The sequence below is a fragment of the Musa acuminata genome, chromosome BXJ2-3, assembly GCF_036884655.1.
Source record: "Musa acuminata AAA Group cultivar baxijiao chromosome BXJ2-3, Cavendish_Baxijiao_AAA, whole genome shotgun sequence".
NCBI classification, from domain to species: domain Eukaryota; kingdom Viridiplantae; phylum Streptophyta; class Magnoliopsida; order Zingiberales; family Musaceae; genus Musa; species Musa acuminata.
The window spans coordinates 21,689,167-21,696,140 of NC_088340.1; positions in this window are offsets into that span (position 1 = coordinate 21,689,167).

The following is a 6,974-nucleotide window of genomic DNA, read 5'->3' on the forward strand; positions in this document are numbered from 1 at the left end:
ACACATCAGGAACATGTCAATTTTTGGGACATGCACTTGTTTCTTGGTCATCCAAGAAACAAAACTTAGTTACACTATCTACAACCGAAACTGAGTACATTGCAGCTAGTGCATGCTGTACACAAGTTGTGTGGATGAAAAACACTTTAGAGGATACTTAGATATCTTAAAGGTACCACAAATCTAGGATTATAATATCCAAAATTCGAGAATTTTGAGCTAATTGCTTATGCTGATACGGATTTTGCTGGATGTAGACTAGATAGAAAAAACACATCAGGAACATATCAATTTTTAGGACATGCACTTGTTTCTTGGTCATCCAAGAAACAAAACTCAATTACACTATCTACAACCGAAACTGAGTACATTGCAGCTAGTGCATGCTGTGCACAAGTTGTGTGGATGAAAAACACTTTAGAGGATTATAAGATTCATCTTAAAAATATCTCCATTAAATGTGATAATACAAGTGCAATATGTCTAACAAAGAATTTTATTCAACACTCTAGAACAAAATATATTGATATTAGACATCACTTTTACGACATCATATCACTAATCATGATGTAATCCTAGAGTTTATTGATACAAAACGTCAATTGGCCAATATTTTTATAAAGCTTTTAAGTGAAGAACAATTTGATTTTATTAGAAGAGAAATAGAAATGTTGATTTGTCCAAATACATTAATTTATTTCATTTTCGGACTTTCTTGATTCGATGCTAAAAATTTCATGATACGAATTCTACATAAGATTGTGTGCTTCAATAACATGTTTACTTTACTGTTGGAAATTTTGTGCCTTGATGCTAAAAATTTTCATAATGGTGAACATGTTTACCTTCATGAGTGGGATTGAAAAGCTATGATAAAACATTGTGCGAATGCATGATTTTATTATATTTTATCTTTCGGACTAAATGTATTTCTTGAATAGAGCCTTCATAAGTCTATGCCATATCAAGTTTATTTCATATCCATGCTCCATCACTTAATAATTTTTACATGGAATAAATTGATAAATGTATCTCTCATGGATTTATCTTTTGTGAATTTTAATTGAGAAATGGATTTGATGATTCTTTCATATGAATTCCTTCTTGTTGAAGGAAGAATTTTTGAGATGAACACTTGCAAGGGTTTAGTTTCACATGTATATCTTGATCCTTATGAAAAATGAAGCATGATTTAATTTCTTATCGATCTTAACTTCATTTAAAGTTGGTTCTCAATGGTTTTTACCTTCCTTACTTTCCTCCTTCATGCAAAGCCTTGATGATAAATAAAAGGGAATAAGTAATGAAAGCTATCTCCTTAATGTTGAGAACTTTTGAATGATACCATGTCATGAATGCTTGAAACATGATTGGTATGATTTTCTGACATGAATTTTTATCACACTTGCATTTATTGTTGAATCACTCTCCTTTTTATTGATGACAAAGGAGAGCGATTCAACAATAAATATGTGATAAATTGATGATAAATTGATGTATGCAATTTTACACTTGAAATGTTTGCATTATGATAAGATATCTAGAGCTTATTTTGTAATTTTATAAATTGATATCTTGTCATAGAATGAATTGCTATGATTGATATCCTTCATATTTTAAATATAAGACTTGAAAATGAATGTCATGACTTGACATCAATTTCAGAAAGTTACATCATGATAGGAATCATGATGTGTGTATTGATAAGTTTAAATGAACTTAACTTATCAATATGTCTCTTGAATTCAAAGGCTTTGAATTCAAGAATAACTTTTCTCAAGTATGACATATAGATAAGGGGAGTTAAGGTTAACTCCATCATCAATTGATTATCATCATCAAAAAGGGAAAGATTATTGAATCTCGAATTTTGATGATGAAGTCAATTATCATTTATTGATCTAATCTATATATTGAGAAAAGTGTGCAGGATTAACTACGATGGCAGTAAGACATGCAACAGGTATTATACCGGAGTCAAGACCAAGATCACATTAGGAGTTCAAGAGTTCGTTGGAAGTCCGAAAGTTCGTCGGAAGTTCTACGGGAACCAACCGAGAAGTCCATAAGCTTACTATAGAAGCTCGTCAGAACTCGCCAAGAAGATCGTCGCAAAGTTTAGGAGCTTGTTGGGAGTTCGCCGGAGCATCGCCGAGAGTTCGTCGGATGTTCGCCGGAAGCTTGCGGGAAGAAGCGATTGATGCACCGGAACATGAATTGCAGTAATGATGTCTTAATTGTCATAGTTAGAGTGTAGATTAAGTTAGGGTTGGGAGGTAATCCCACTAACTTAATTAAGGGCCAACTGGACCCTTAATAGACCCAAATTGGGTCAAATGGAATAGCCCATTTGGACCCAGAATTCCTAGCCGGCGGTGGCACCGTCCAGGAGACTTAGTCATTGCTGCAAGTGGTGGTGCCGCCCCTGTCAGGCGATGGTACCATCAGAGCTCGGTCTTCGAGCGCTGTCAAGCGATAGTACCGCCTAGTGCCCGATGACAAGCGGTAGTACTGCCCAGTAATGATAGTGGTACCGCCAAGACCCCGAAAATCCAGGAATGGACACTTTTAGGCTCCATTTTTGAACTCATTGGGGTCTATAAATACCCCATCCTTTCTTGCATGAAAGGGTAACGAAAAACTTGCTTTAATCTTGAGTCTTTGAGGTCTTAAAGTGTTGTAAAAGCTAGAGTTGTCCTCCTTCTTTCTTCTAAGTGTTGAGATTATTCAAGAGAGTAGTGAAACTTGTAAGGGTTGTCTCCTAAGCCCGTCAAAAGGAGAAAAGCTGTAAAAGGGTGGTTGGCCTTCGCCTATTGAAGGAAGGCCTCTAGTGGATACTGGTGACCTCATCGGAGGAGGAAGCCGATAGTGGATGTAGGTCACATTGACCGAACCACTCTAAAATCTCGGTTTGCATTTACTTTGAACATCTTTCCTTTATAGCAAATTGCCTCTCCTCCTTACTGTGCTTTAAATATGTCTACATTCGCTTTAATGTAAAACATCTTCCGAGATCGGCTTTCTACTAAGACTTTACGAAATCTACATTTTTGTGATTTACACTGCTACAAATCACCTTAGTCTTCTCTTACATTTTCACTTTATACTTCAAGCTCAAATTCCTCCCAAAACAAATTGAGTTGAATCGACTTTAATCGAAACAAGGTTTTTAAAATCGTGAAAGTTTTTCGCTGCACTAATTCACCCCCCCCTCTTAGTGTGCTCTTGATCCTAACATAGAGTTCCAAGGAGGCTGATCCCCTAAAGAGATCAACCCTAAGTTTAGAATCTACAAGGGTTCTAACGCCTGGTATCAGAGTAGCGTTCTTGGCATCTCACTGCCCTTCCATAGCCATCCATCAGCCCTCCACAACCGTCCAAAACAATTCCCACAATTGATTAAAAGATCGTCGCCAAATTCCGCTATCATCTTCACTACCACGGATCATCATTTGATCTCCCCGTGAATTGCAATAGGTTCTGATTTCCTATCTTACTACTACTGCAATTTAGTTATCCTTATTCAAAAATCTAAAAAAAAAATTGTTCCTATATTACTGCATAAATTTTTCATCACAAAGTTTTCATCTCTACGACGAAAGATACATTGCAGAATTCCAACCGCATAACACAGCCTATTTGATCTTGCTACTATGTTTTTTCTATCAAAATTTCTACGAAATTTTTATGACAGCTTTGACACTTCCTAACAGCAGATTTCCCTTTAGTTTTTTCAAAAAATTCTCAATATAAACCATTGATCTTTTATGTCTAATTTTCTATACTTGAAAATCTGCATTGTAAAATTTCAGTCGCATAGCACTATTTGTTTGATCTTGATACTACGTTTTTTCTATCCAAATCTCTACGAAATTTTTATGATAACTTTGACACTTCCTAATTATAGATTTCCCTTTGTTTTGTCAAAAAATTCTTAATATAAATCACTGATCTTTTGTGTTCAATCTGCTACACTTGAATATCTGTGCTCTAGAAAATTTCAACCGCATATTATTGCCTTAACCCATCTATTTACAATATTTTTTGAATGAAATTTCTTATACACTTCATAGATCATCTTGGCTTCTATATAAGATTGATCTATTGAGGAATTCATGTCTAAAAATGATTTTATGTTGCTCCAAATTTTCATCGTAAACTACTAAAATTTTTCGACGAGAATTCTGCTATCACAATTTACACCAATTTTCTTGCTATTACTACCGAAATTTTCTTGATTAAATTAGACATCCTTGCTGTCATATAAACTGAGATATTGCTGCCAATTCCCTCCTCAAATCTCTCAAGTTTTTGGTGGAAATTTCGTCGAGAAATTTCATCCACAGCCCTAAACTGCAGTCTACATCCACCAATCCACCAACCATTTCGACTATCACTTCTCTCAATCTATACATGCCTTTAACCCAATAACAAAAGAGAGACCTTAATATCGCAGATGTAGAGGCATATACTATGGTAGCTAAGGAGGCAATCAATACTAAATTCGAAGCCTTGGAGACACGAATGAAGGATAAGATTCAGACTCTCTTTACCGAACTCAGTTTGGGCCGACCACTAAGTTCGAAGAAATCACATTAAGGAGAGAGCTCTATCCAATCGCACCAAGCCCGAAGAGATGACTTCTAAGAGAGGGGAGGCTCTATGACTGACCCTAACTATCCACGCATGAGGGTGGACTTCCCTAGATGGGAAGAAGGAGACCCGATTGATTGGATCTCGCGCGTGGAGTGATATTTTCGGTACCACATAACCGCGGACGCATCTATGGTAAAAATTACAGTTACACATCTTGAAGGGGATGTCACATAGTGGTTTGACTGGTTTGAACACACTCATGGAGTCATCTCAGGGTGATAATTCAAAAAAGGACTGCTGATCCGCTTCAGACCAATCGATTACGAGAACATTGACGGACAACTAGCAAAGATCCGACAAACCTCCACCATTCAAGAGTACCAAACTAGGTTTGAAATGTTATCTAATCAAACTCATGATTAGTCTAAAAAAAAACTATTGGGGACCTTCATTGAGGGCTTGAAGTCGGAGATCCGGGGAGAAGTTAAAGCACGACAACCATACATGCTTATGGCAGCCATCTCTTTCGTACGATTTCAAGAGGAGCGATTGAACCATGAAGCCCAGAGAACAAGGGTTGCTCCCCAACTAGCAATACCAAAGCCCTTAGCCCCCCCTACTATCAACTGAGTCCCTGTACCAAAAAGTTTTACAAGAGAAGAATTTTGGGAGCAATCTGCGAAGGGGTTATGTGGGCATTGCGACGAGCCGTGGAGCCGTGAGCATCGCTGTAGTAAAGGGAGACTTCTTATGATTGAACCAGTAGAAGAAGAGGTCATTGAACATCTAGAAGAGAGCCTTGAATATGAAGAAGAAGATGCAGAAGAAAAACCATAACCGATCGAAGTTACGGTACATACACTAGCCGACTACTCAAACCCACAAACGATGAATGTCGGAGGCCTTCTCAAACAACAACCGATCACTGTTCTCATCGACACGGGCAGCACTAATAACTTTGTAAACAGTAAGGTTGATGTCCGAATGACCTTACCTATCGAGAATTGCAGCAGGTTTGATGTTAAGGTCACCGACGGATGGATTTTGAAGTATGATCATAGGCGCTCGCGAGTGAAACTATTGCTGTATGACCAAGAGATAATTGCATATTTCTTCCTCCTCCCTCTTGATGATTATGAGGCCATGCTCAGAATTAAATGGTTTACAACATTAGGTGATGTTTCTTGAAATTTTATGAAACTAATTATGAAATTTTACAGTAAGGAGAAACAGGTGATACTGCACGGGAAACGTGGGGGCGACGTAACGACGATTTGCACACAAAAAATGGAGAAGGTTTTGCATAAAGCATGCAGTGGCTTTTTGATACAACTTGAGCAGCAAATTAAGGGAGAGCCAACAGAATTTGAAGATCCAAATCTACTTCCTTTGCTTACTGAATTTTCAGATATATTTGACGAACCACGCAACCTACCTCTTACCCGTCGGCATGATCATTGTATAACGATTTTTTTAAGATAATCTCTAGCAAATACTCAGTCATATCAGTATCCATATCTTCAAAAGGATGAAATAGAAAGGATTATAAAAGAGATGCTCGAAATAGGAGTTATTCAGCCAAGTTAAAGCCCCTACTCTTCACCGGTGCTCCTCGTATGAAAGAAGGATGGAACATGGTGATTGTGTGTTAATTACCAAGCTCTTAATGGCATAAACATCAAGGACAAATATCCTATTCCAATAATAGATGAATTGCTAGATGAAAGGGAGCATATGTCTTCACAAAGCTGGACCTTTGATCCGAGTATCATCAAATACGAGTATGCGAAGAAGACATACCGAAAACCACCTTTCGAACATACAACGACCACTACAAATTTTTGCTTTCTTCAACAAAAGGTGAAATATCTTAGGCATATCATATCAGAGGAAGGTGTGATGGTGGATCCCTCCAAAATAGAAGCAATGCAGAACTGGCCGACCCCGAGGAACATAAAATTGCTACGTGGCTTTCTCGATTTAACAGGTTACAACCGTAAGTTCATGAAAAACTATAGAAAGATCAGTGCACCACTCACTTCTCTATTGAAAAATAATACCTTCCAATGGTTGGACAAAACCTCCACTGCCTTCGACAAACTTAAGGCAGACATGACGACGATGCCGGTGCTAGCGCTACCAGATTTCAGCCAACGCTTCATCATTGAGGCCGATGCATCTAGAGTTAGAATTGGAGATGTTCTCATGTAAGATAGTTGACCACTCACATACACTAGTAAGGCATTATCTCCCTCCCATGAAAACATGTCAACATATGATAAGGAGATGCTCGCCATTGTACACGCAACAACGAGGTGGAGATCGTACTTGATCGAACGATGCTTTCAAATCAAGACCGACCATAAAAGCCTAAAATA